Consider the following 12,224-nt stretch of genomic DNA (forward strand, 5'->3'; position numbering starts at 1 on the left):
TACGAATGAAAAAAAATAAAATTTTCTGAATTCCAATTTCACTATTACATTCAATAGATTTATGGAAAGATTTTTTTGGTTAGTTTTTTTATTGTCGAAAGAGTTTGGGTTAGGATTTAGAAACCTCATTAGATTCTATCATATAAGAATAAGACAAAAATTTCTAGTTCTCTTACGTACTTAAAAAAGAATTCTCTTGAATTTAATATATACCTTGATTGAGTTTCCAACCCAAGTATTAAAATAGATGATGACACATTTTATGTAAATAACTAAATAAAATTGGAAAGGTTCGTTTTTTTATTAATTCGATTGAAAGAGTTTATTCTATAATAGTGATTTTGAATAATAATTTTTAAGAAAGTGAAAAAAATTTAAATTTAATCAATATCAATTATTTTACCTTAATATTATTTGAATTCAATTATCGTTCTCTTTTTTAATTATTAGTTAAAGGTTTTATATCTGCTTTTTTTTATTTTAATAGTTTTTAATAGTATAAAAAAACTATATTGAAATAGTATAAATACTATAAATATAGTAACAGTGCAAATAGAAAAAAGAACAAACTTATGACGATTTAGTATTGGAATTGTAATAGATGATTCTATGGGAAAAATACTAATCCCCATCCTGAAAATGATAAAATATCCTAACAATAAAAAGTAAAAAGAATGGTGAAATTTAGCATCTTTTTTTTTTTTTTTTTTTTGCAAACAAAAGAGTATCGTTTTTCTAATTCAGTAGACAAAAGAATTCTTTATTCATATTTATTCTATAATATGACTATAATATGATAAAAACAATGGGAACTTCCATTCAAAACTAAAGAAGTTATTTATTGTTCGAGTTGGATGTGAAAGACATCTTTTGTTAAAAAATGTTAAAAAAACAAAAATAAATGTTTAGTAATTCTTTACTTTTACCTATGGAAAAGAAAAGTGTCAATATGACAGTCTTTTTTATAAACATAATGAAAAACAATAACTCCGTTCAAAAAGGTACTAGTTAATGGTTCTGAATAAAGCAACAAATAAAATAATTATGAAGGCCCAGCTCAATGGTACAACGTAGATTATAATGGCAGAAGTGCGGGCCGAGTACAGCAGGAGAATGAAGGGTGCGAGGCTGCTCAATTCCAGCAGATTCAGCACTGCAGCAGAAAACGCAGCAGCGAAGAAAATAACAGCAGCTCCTTGGTTGGCGTCGACGCGGTGGATCAGAATCAGCCCCATCTAAATATGCGGAGATCGGAGGATCAGCGAAGCGGGTCCTCAACAGCTCTTGAACGGCAAAATCACTTGTCAAATGGGTCGGTGAGTAGAGTTGTACATACAAGACAATGGGAACAGCAACATTCGGGACAGATCTGGCAACCTCCACTGATTGGATACATAAAATGCAATATAGACGCAGCAATGTTCGAAGGTGAAGAAACTATCAGTGCAGGGGCGGTTCTAAGGGACTGCACAGGTACGTTTCTTTATGGATACTCAATGCACATGTCAGGAATCGCCTCGGCAAAAATGGGTGAGGTGATTGCACTGAAAGAGAGTATCAGTTGGATTTTAACACTTGGTTATAGAGAAGTTATATTCGAATCAGATGCAAAAGTGGTTGTTGATTCAGTAAACACCAATCAAACGGATCTAACGGAATATGGTCAAGTGATAAGTAATGTTAGGGAATTAATTTCAAATCACCCTAGATATCGGGTGAAATTTGTTTCAAGGTTAGCGAACCGTGCAGCTCATGCTCTGGCATGTAATGCGCGTTCCTATGCTAATTCTTTTTTGCATAGTTCTAGTCCTGTATTCATCCGAGACATCCTATTTCAACATGGCTCGACATTTCATTAATAAAGTGGTTATTTCCTCTTCAAAAAAAAACTATCATCGTATATATTCTTCAAAAATATATATTAAATTTATCCTTCTCCTAGTAGAGTGAAAGTAATAATTTCTTTGAGGAACTAACTAGTAAATAACGAAAATTTTAGCTACATGTTAACCATTAGATGAAGTAAAAAGTTTACCGTTTAATTTTAACCCGTGGACAAAACTGACGGGTGGTTTGAGCTTTTTCACAAGCTCAAAAAAACAAGTGTATCAACAAGAGTGGGAGGGATTATAATCGTCATGGATCAAGGTACACTCTTCTGACTGTTATTACGTGTTTGTGAAAATCATCTTATTCGAACATCTGGGCAATTGATGTTTATCTCATATTATGATAAAATCTAAGATTTCTAACACGTGTCGCTTGGTGAGAAGTGTAGTCAGCCGAATTACTTTTTATATTTAATTGCACAAAAAAATTGAATTAAAAAAAACTAGTAGAAAACCGCAAGGATATATAATATTTGGTTAAATACTCAATCCGAAACATATTATTAAAAAGGCTTAATATATTATATGTCCTCTAAACTTATGGAAAAAAAAAAACTTAATTGATTTTCTAAACTTATATAAAATGTTCAGTTAGTCTCTTTAATTTGTGTAAAATGTAATCAATTAATCACTCAGTTGTAAAAAAATAAGTTAAATGTAGAAGTTATGTTACACGTGTCATAGAATGTTATTACATAATTCACAAAATAGATCAAAACATATTTAAAAATAAATTTTTACTTGTTCAACTATAAAACTTTTTCTTCTCTAATATTAGAATCGATATCCTAACCTTGATGGTTTTACTTTTTTAAGGTGCTTGTAATATATCTTCCGTATTTAACTTATTTTTCTACAATCGAGCAATTAATTGATTATATTTTACGCAAATGTATGGTGTTAACTGAATATTTTATGCAAGTTCAGAGGGCTTTAGGAACACTTTGAAAGTTCAGGACAAGTTCATAGGGCACATCTATTATATATATAAAGTATGGAACAAAAATAACACATGTCAAAACACTAGAGATTTAGTTAGCTGAGGTGGATGAATAAGAAGACTTCAGCTGATATGTAATTTTCTAAATTAAAGCATTTTTAGTTTTAGTAAAAAAAATATTCAATCTGTTTTTTTATAGATATCGCTAGTCATCATCCTATCTCTCACCATCACTTCTCCCTTACCTGCGTCGATTTTCCCTCCTACCTTTTGTAGGTTTTCACTTCATTTTGAAATTCAAAATCAAATTATTTGAAATTCAGATAACCTAACTCCTATATATCCTCATACCTCTAATCTCGCATTCCATTTCTTCTTTCCTTAATCGGTTGGAAACGTACCTAATTCTTATCCTCTCACCAAATTTTAACTGGAAATTTTTCTTTTTGTTTGATAATTTTTATTTGTTTACTTCTTTGGTTTTTATAGGATATTCTCATTGCAATGTTGTTTTGATTTTTCTGTGTTGGATGTCTTTCTTCTTTTGCTTTCAGGACAACATGTTTTTATACTTTTGATTTGATACAGATCGATTTTATCTGAAAGTTTTAATCGTAAATTTATAAAGATATTTCTTTTCTAGCTAAACTAGAAGGAGTGAATCCCGGGTTTCATGGACTAAAATTCATATGAATATGAAATCCCCATTGTTGAAAGTGAAAACCTTAACAAGCTTCTTGAAGAAGATTTAATATTGATTCATAAAAAAGTTCCCTATTACAATGACAAAGAGATGAATTTATATCATCTAAAACCTAATTTTCAAATTACATAAAAGGCTAGCTTAACCTAATTAATTAAAGAGCAAGGTTAGGGGTAAAATGGGTTGAAGGTAAAGGGGTGGCATGGTTGTAAATAGGGAGTGGCATAGAATGTAAATAGGGAGTGGCAGTAGTGTAAATAAGGAGTGGTCCATAGCATGAAGAACTTGGGGAAGAAGTATTCTCCTGGCGGGACACGCCCCGCGTGGTGAAGCTCCTGAACTTGGGGCGTCTTGTTGATAGGGTTTACGCGTGGCGTATCTGGTAGGACGCCCCGCGTAGTTGACCTCCTGGGTAGCACTATTTCCGGACGCTTGATCTGCGCCCCGCGTATGAGGAAGCACGCCCCGCGTGGATGAGCTTCTGGACTCTCTTCCGGATTGGGCTCCGTACGTCCCGCGTAACGATAGACACGCCTCGCGTGTTAGGATGACTGCCGCTGCTTCCTTCCTCCTTGGGTGGCTCTCAATCGCCCTCGCTATCTTTGACACTAAGCTCCTCATCCCTCGGCTTCGGAGTCGTTGCTAGAGGAAAAATGCCCTCATCATACGCTCTCTCTTAAAAAGAACTTGACCCCAAGTTGCTTGCCATATATTGATGAGACGTGTTCGTTGTGAACGGACCCAAGCCCTCAAATCGAACCAAGGTGTTGTTCGAGATGAATTCAAGGAGTCCACTCCAAATATTGCCGGACTCACCTTCTTCTCACGAGCTTTTCCCCATATCTCCACAAGTGCTTCACCCCGGACTTCATTTTCCATGGTACTCATTTCCCAATCTCCACCAATATCGAATCCTCTACCAACATCGAATGGTATGTCTTGGCGAAACTTGTCAAACCATTTCCCAATCAAATGCTTAGATGGTCTTCCAACGCCTCTCATGGGCTCATCATAGGAGAGATCCTCCCTCAACATAAAACTCCCATTCCTCATGACAAGATCACCCCTCATGGGCTCATCATTGGAAAGGTTCTCCCTCAACATACACAACCAAGCTTCCAACACATATATTTCAACAAAGCACAAAAGAATAAGTTCAGATTTTACCCAATGAGTGACTCGATTCTTTTGCATGTGGTATGTGCTAGGCATCTCGGTGCTATCAATAGGCTTCATAGAGCAACCTTCCTCCTCCTCTCTAGAGCTCAACTCACCATATGTAGAGCTAGGTGCACTATCTCCCGGATCCCATGCTATGTCTCGTGGTAGCTTTCTTAAAAGTGGAAGCCCTTTAGGTGGCTCGTTGGAAGACACGTACTTGTCACCCTCGGACATCGGCTCAACTTCCTCACTTCCAACTTTGCTCTCCCCTTTCTCAACTTCATTCTCCTCTTTGGATTTGACTTCATTAGAAGAGTGGCTAGCTAGCTCACCTATGGAACCCAAGTCAAGATGATTTAATGTCTCCACCGTTCCACCAATGCACCCATTCACATTCAACTCCCGAGTTGGACAATCTTCCAAAGTGGTCTTCATTTTCTTACTAGGAGAACTCTTCAAAGGTGTAAGGACATATCGGATTCCGCCTTTGCGTATGGTGTAGGTGTTGCTTCTTCCCGCATGTGAGGCATCACAGTCAAATTGCCATAGCCTACCAAGTAGCACATCAGAAGCGCCCATCTCCACAACATCACACATAGCTTCATCCCCATAAGCTCCAATAGTGAAATGAACTTTACACCAATGAGTAACTTGAAGTTTTTCCACCTTGTTGACCCAACCAAGGTGGTAAGGTCTAAGATATGGCTCGGGAACCAACCCAAACTTGCTCATGGCGAACCGACTAATGATATTCACTTGGCTTCCTCCGTCGATCACCATCTCACACTTCTTCCCAAGAACTAAGCATCGAGTTCTAAATAATCGATGACGTTGGCTATACTCCTCTTCACTAGGCATTGGCACCCTAGTCATCAAATACACATTATGCTCATTGCCATCATCATCAACTTCATAAGTGTCTTCATCTTGGTTCCATTCAACACTTCTCGCCTCATCCTCATCTTGGAACCGATTTTCTTCTTCATCATAAGCATCTTCATTTTGGTCTCACCCAACATTTCTCGACTCATAGTCATCTCGGAACCGACCTTCATCATACTCATAAGTGTCTTCATTTCGGTCCCACCTAATATTTCCCGACTCATAGTCTTCTCGGAACCGATCTTCATCATTATAAACTTCTTCGCTTCGGTTCCACTCTACATTTCCCAACTCATCATCATGATGGAACCTACCTCCATCATACTCATAGATATCTTCGTTGTAGTTCCGTTCAACATCCTCCAATTCATCATCACAATAGAATCTACCTTCATTATCTTCACAAGGAGCCCCGTGTCGATCCCACTCAACACACCGACGCCCATTCTCATCATAGTAGACCCCATCTTCGTCTTCCTCATGAGCGGCCCCATATTGGTTCCACTCAATGCTTCGACGTTCATCCTCCCCATGGTAAACTCTACCATCTTCATTATAATCAAACTCATATGCACTATGACAAAGTTCACCATCCTCACATATCTTATCTTCGGAAGCGTGCTCTCTCTCTTTAACCTCATCCTCGAATTCGCCTTCATAATAATCACGTTCCTCATTTCTTTCTAGCTCATTCTCGGATTGGTTCTCCTCCTCATCAATCTCCTCTTCTTTATGGTTGTATTCAAATTCATTTCCATCTTCATCAACGATCTGTCTTTTCCCACGACCTCTCATTTCCTTCCACTTCTCTCTATAGTTCAAGTTGGCTAACCCATTTGAATAGTTACCCGACCCAAACGACATGTTACACCCAACTATAGTTGAACCACCAACATCTCTCCCATCTCTATAGTCATCAACCTCCACACATAATGGAATTTCATCATTCTTCCCAAAGAGGTTAATAAGCCCAATGTCACTCTCCCTTTCCTCAAGAGTAATACCTTCAATTTCCTCAAACTTACAAACAAGGTTATGCTTAAGAGGCATTTCATCAAACACTTGGGGAGCATCACTTGCTATATGGGCTTTCCCAACATTCTCACCTACCAACTCTCCTTCCTCCTCATCCATACATGAACTCACATTCTCATTCATAACATTATAATCAACAAATCCACAATTAGAATCTAAATCCACTTCAACATCATAAACAACATCACAAACATCCAACTTCTCCCTAGCAATAGGACTATCCCTAAATTCCACATTAGAATTTGAAAATTGAGGATTTACCTTTACAAGGTGTGATAGAGAAAAGGTTGGTGATGAATCTTTAGGATGAACTTCCATGGTTGGTTGGGAGCTACTTCGGCATACTTGCTTGAGACTCTCTACAGATGTCGTAAGCTTCCTTGTTAGCTTGTTTATCACCCGAAAATCTTCCTTACAACTCGCGTGTTGCCTTCTCACGAGGGCTTCGAGTTTCTCCAACGCCTTATTGAAGGTGTCTTCGGATCTATGAGAGGAACTTGGTTGAACCATAGTCGAAATAAGTCTCCGTTCAAAGAAAATGATCGGCTCTGATACCAAATGATACAGATCGGTTTTATCTGAAAGTTTTAATCATAAACTTACAAAGATATTTCTTCTCTAGCTAAACTAGAAGGAGTGAATCCCTTTCATGGACTAAAATCCATAGGAATATGAAATCCTCATTGTTGAAGGTGAAAACCTTAACAAGCTTCTTGAAGAAGATTTAATATTGATTCATAAAAAAGTTCCCTATTACAATGACAAAGAGATGAATTTATATCATCTAAAACCTAATTGTCAAATTACATAAAAGGCTAGCTTAACCTAATTAATTAAAGAGCAAGGTTAGGGGTAAAATGGGTTGAAGGTAAAGGGGTGACATGGTTGTAAATAGGGAGTGGTATAGAATGTAAATAGGGAGTGGCAGTAGTGTAAATAAAGAGTGGTCCATAGTATGAAGAACTTGGGGAAGAAGTATTCTCCTGGCGGGACACGCCCCGCGTGGATCTTGCTACGCCCCGCGTGGTGAAGCTCCTAAACTTGGGGCGTCTTGTTGATGGGGTTTACGCGTGGTGTATCTGGTAGGACGCCCCGCGTAGTTAACCTCCTGGGTAGCACTATTTCCGGACGCCTGATCTGTGCCCCGCGTATGAGGAAGCACGCCCCGCGTGGATAAGCTTCTGGACTCTCTTCCGGATTGGGCTCCGTACGTCCCGCGTAACGATAGACACGCCCCGCGTGTTAGGATGACTGTCGATGCTTCCTTCCTCCTTGGGTGGCTCTCAATAGCCCTCGCTATCTTTGACACTAAGCTCCTCATCCCTCGGCTTCAGAGTCGTTGCTAGAGGAAAGATGCCCTCATCATGATTTTGCAGGCAAACAAAGCGAAAGTTAAATGATCAGCATGGAAGGGAACTGCTTCTTTTATGGAGCAAAGGACCTTGAAAGCCACAAGGACCTTGGGAGTCCTGGAATGTAGAGGAAAGGGAGGATTTACATGACAATGCATATACAATTTCTAGAAGAAAATTTGAGATTATATCTGACAATTGAAGTGCTTCAGATAAAGCCAATGAAATTTAGTTGTTTCATTTATGTATTTTACCATTTAAATCATCAAAATTAATGTTAGTTATACGTCTCTCTAATATGTTTTACCATTTAATTTCTTTTACTCCTAAATTTTTTGTTAGTTCTTCTTTTTCTTTTGACTTTCTGATTATGGTCTTTTAGAGATATTGTGCATTACTCCATTTTGAGATGTGAATTCAAATGCATCTTCTCTCATCTTCATGTAATCTTCATTTTCTTTATAGGGATGTTTTTGTTAGTCCAGTCTATTATGACTCACCTTTTTTCTTGTAGTCTAATTTTCTCCTCTCTTTGTAATATTCCTATGTGCAAGTGATAATAAAGAGTCATATACGTTGATTCTCCCAATTGGTAAGTGATTATAGAACATGCGATACGACATTTGTATTTGTTTTCACTAATTTATCTTGTGGTCTTCATGGATTTTATTAGCATAAATTAGGTATAGTTTAAGCTTCTAATTGACTTTAAAGTCTTAGTTTGAGGAGAAAATGAGTGTTATGTCTTTAATGAATTTAGGGAATAACTTCAATAAAATAACTTGAAAATGGAAGCAATTAAGTTCTAGGTTGAGCCTATGGTATTTCACACTAATGGTTTATGAATTATTACCAGCTCCATCCATAGTATTACTGCGGTATAAATGTCTTTATGATAAGTTAGTCTCAGTGTATGTTTTGCTTTTGGAGTATAATTACCATGGTTCTAAAAACCGGACCGGACCGGCCGGTTGAACCGGTTCAACCGCAAATCGGTCAGACATCCGGACCGGTTTTACCACTTAGGGGTCAATATAAATGACCCATTTTGAACCGGAAAAAACCGACGAACCGGAGTCAGATCAGCAAACCTACATAATCCCAGTTCATGAAAAGTCTGTAAAAAAACTTTAAGGAAAATCTCCTAGAAGTACTTGAAGGCTGTTAGCATTTACATTTAAACACCTTGAAGCTGCCTTAAACTTTTTCTCAGCCATTTGCTTATTTATAGCATATTTTGTCCCTCATTAATCTTGATTTTTCTGATGTGGGATGTATTGTGCTTCTCTCATGCTTATTTATAGCTTTATATCAATATCCCACATTGAAAACTTCAAGAAATAAAAGGAGAAAACAACTATAAATATGCTCTTCAATCCTTTAGTGGCTCGTTAAATTTTTTTCTTTATACTTGTTTTTATTATGGTTAATTAATGCCACTGATTGAATTTAATTTATCATTATTATAATAAGATGCAAGGGAGATTATTTTATTTATTATAATGTTTTGGTTAAATATACTTATGAATTTATATTAATATTATTTTATAATATTATCCGGTTCAACCAATCCGAGTTAACCGGTTGAACCCATTGACCCTTGACCCTTTTAGTAGTCCGGTTTGATGGCCGGTTCGGTTTTTAAAACATTGATAATTACCCATTCTATGATAGCTTACCCTCACATTATTTCTTTCCCTTGCTAATAATTTTGCTGCCTTAATGGTCAGAGATTGAAAAAGGAACCAAAAGTTGACATGTACCTCATCTATGAAAGGCTATTCAGAACTCTGCTCCATAATTAGAAATCTGATTATTCACTTCAGATTTATCTAATTCATATTTTCTATTTCTCAAATTTTCCCATTTGTAACATCCGTGTTTTTAATTTGTATCTAATTTTCTCCTGCATGTTCAAATTGCAAATTAGATTCAGTTTTGGTTGGCTTAATTGAATTCAACAATTATTAAAAATTAACATGGTTCTTCCAAGTATTTTCATCTATGTGAAACTCCTCATATTTAGATTGTGTGGAAGATAGGCTTAACTTTAGTGGGGTTTTTTTTAATGATTCAGTGTAAAATGGAACTTCCATCTGGTTAGACATTGTACCATTTGAAAATTATTTAGAATTTTATGATATTAGCATCCATCAATGTTGGAATATGTTCATGTTGCTCCTGATGTTTGATTCATTAGGATAGTAGGGAGGCCCATGGTTTGGTTGATCCATTATGTTGTTAGAGTATTTAAGTTTCTAATCATTACTGAGTGTTTTTGACGTGTTAATAGTAGCAAAAGAGTAAGATGCATCTTATAAATTATAATGCTAATTCTTTTCACATGATATATAAATAACCTATTATCTTAGTAGATTAAATTTGTCTTTAATTTTCTTCATATGAATTTTCATGAGTTTTGTATTTGTTTAAGCATAATCCAAGAAACATGTAGAAGCTGAAGGAAAAAAGACAAGTGATTGGAAATGAAAGAAGGTAGAATGAGGATGGTCTTGCTACTTTAAAATCGAAAAATATATAAAATGAAGATAGTGTAAGCAGCGAACGTCTCACCTCACAGATTTCATTCATATTATTATTTTTTAGTTATATGTTTGATATATTTTTCAAGTTAATGGTGTAAAGAAATCTTGTATGACCTTTAAATTTTAACCAACACTTTTAATTTAATAATTTAGTCCTCTTTTTTTTTACAAGGTAAGAAATTCTCAAATTGTTAATTCTAATTTGATATTATATCTGTATAAATCATTTTGTCCAAAATCTACCATAATTTTTAGTAAAATAATTTGAATTTTTTATTTCAATATAAAATTATAATGCGTTTCCAATCACGGATGTTCATACTAGTAAATAATAAAAAATAAAAAACTTATTTGAAAATTGGAAGTTGAGTGAGAGTAGAAAAAGAATGGTTGGGTCAAAGAATTTTAAGAAAAAAGTGATGAGAAATTTAGGATATTTTCCCTAACTTTCTATGTTTGGGTTCGAATGATAATGGAAAAAAGAAAGAAAGAAAGAAAGAAGGCTTTCTTGTGTATGTGTGTATCTAAAAAAAAGAAAAAAGTTGTGTACGTGTAAAAGAAAAGAAAAAAGCTACTAGATGGAAATGACAATTTCGCCCTTTCCATCTAATTATTTTTACAAAGCAGCAGCACAAAACGACGTCGTTTTGTGCAGCTGCTTTGTAAAAAAAAAGACGATGCAGAAGATAGGTTTTCTATCTTCTGCATCGTCTTCTTCAGCCGTCATGGTTGGACAGAGCTAGGGAGAAAACCCCCCTCCCTGGGGTTTTTCGGCGGGGCCGGAGGATCGGCCGACCCTCCCCGCTCCCTCTGGCTCCGCCCCTGCTCTCAAGGAATTAACTACTTTCAAAATGTAATCATTTTTTAAGAAAATTACAAGCATATAATATATGTTTTATTTGTTTATTCTTGTTTTTTTTGTATATCATATAGGTAATTATTCATTATTGTAAACCAAAAAAAAACTTTATTCATTATTTAATTGTTAAATGTTTTTATATGCATTATTCTTTTGTTATTTTCACTGAAAACATTATTCAGTTTACGTCCTAAGGATATTATATTGCATAAGGAAATCCTTATTATTCATTTACCAAATATCTTATGATTCATTTACAAAAATATTAGGATTCATTTACCAAATATAGAGTAATTATACAAATTTTGAATGAATGAGATTATATTGCATAACGTAAAGGAAATCCTTTAGGATTCATTTACCAAATATGGAGTAATTATACTAATTTTGAAGGTACATTGACAACAACAATATAAACCTAAACATTCTAATAAATAATCCTTAGTGCTCTGTTTACAGACCTAAACATTCTAATAATCATATAATCCTTAGTTCCTTGCTTTTCAGTATAGAATGGGCTCTTCTTCCTCCTCCTCCTCCTCCTCCTCCTCCTTTGGTGTCTCTGATCCTTTCTTTCAAACTCTCTCCTCCTCCTTTGGTGTCTCATTTCTTTCAAACTGAGAGTGAGAAGAATAAGAAAAATGAGAAACCAATACTGAATAATACACAAAAGACATATCTTCCACCAATTACCTGCTTGAAATTATTCAAGAAAGGACGACCTTGCTCATACTTGTCATTTACCCGACAAGAAAACGGGCCAGTTGTTGAGGAGATTACAATCCATAATCATGATCTGTTTCGTGCTAACAGAGAAGGTGGATGTCTCAAGCTCTACTTCAGTGTATTAGTAAATA

Source organism: Euphorbia lathyris, chromosome 3 (assembly GCF_963576675.1).
Source record: "Euphorbia lathyris chromosome 3, ddEupLath1.1, whole genome shotgun sequence".
Taxonomy (NCBI): Eukaryota; Viridiplantae; Streptophyta; class Magnoliopsida; order Malpighiales; family Euphorbiaceae; genus Euphorbia; species Euphorbia lathyris.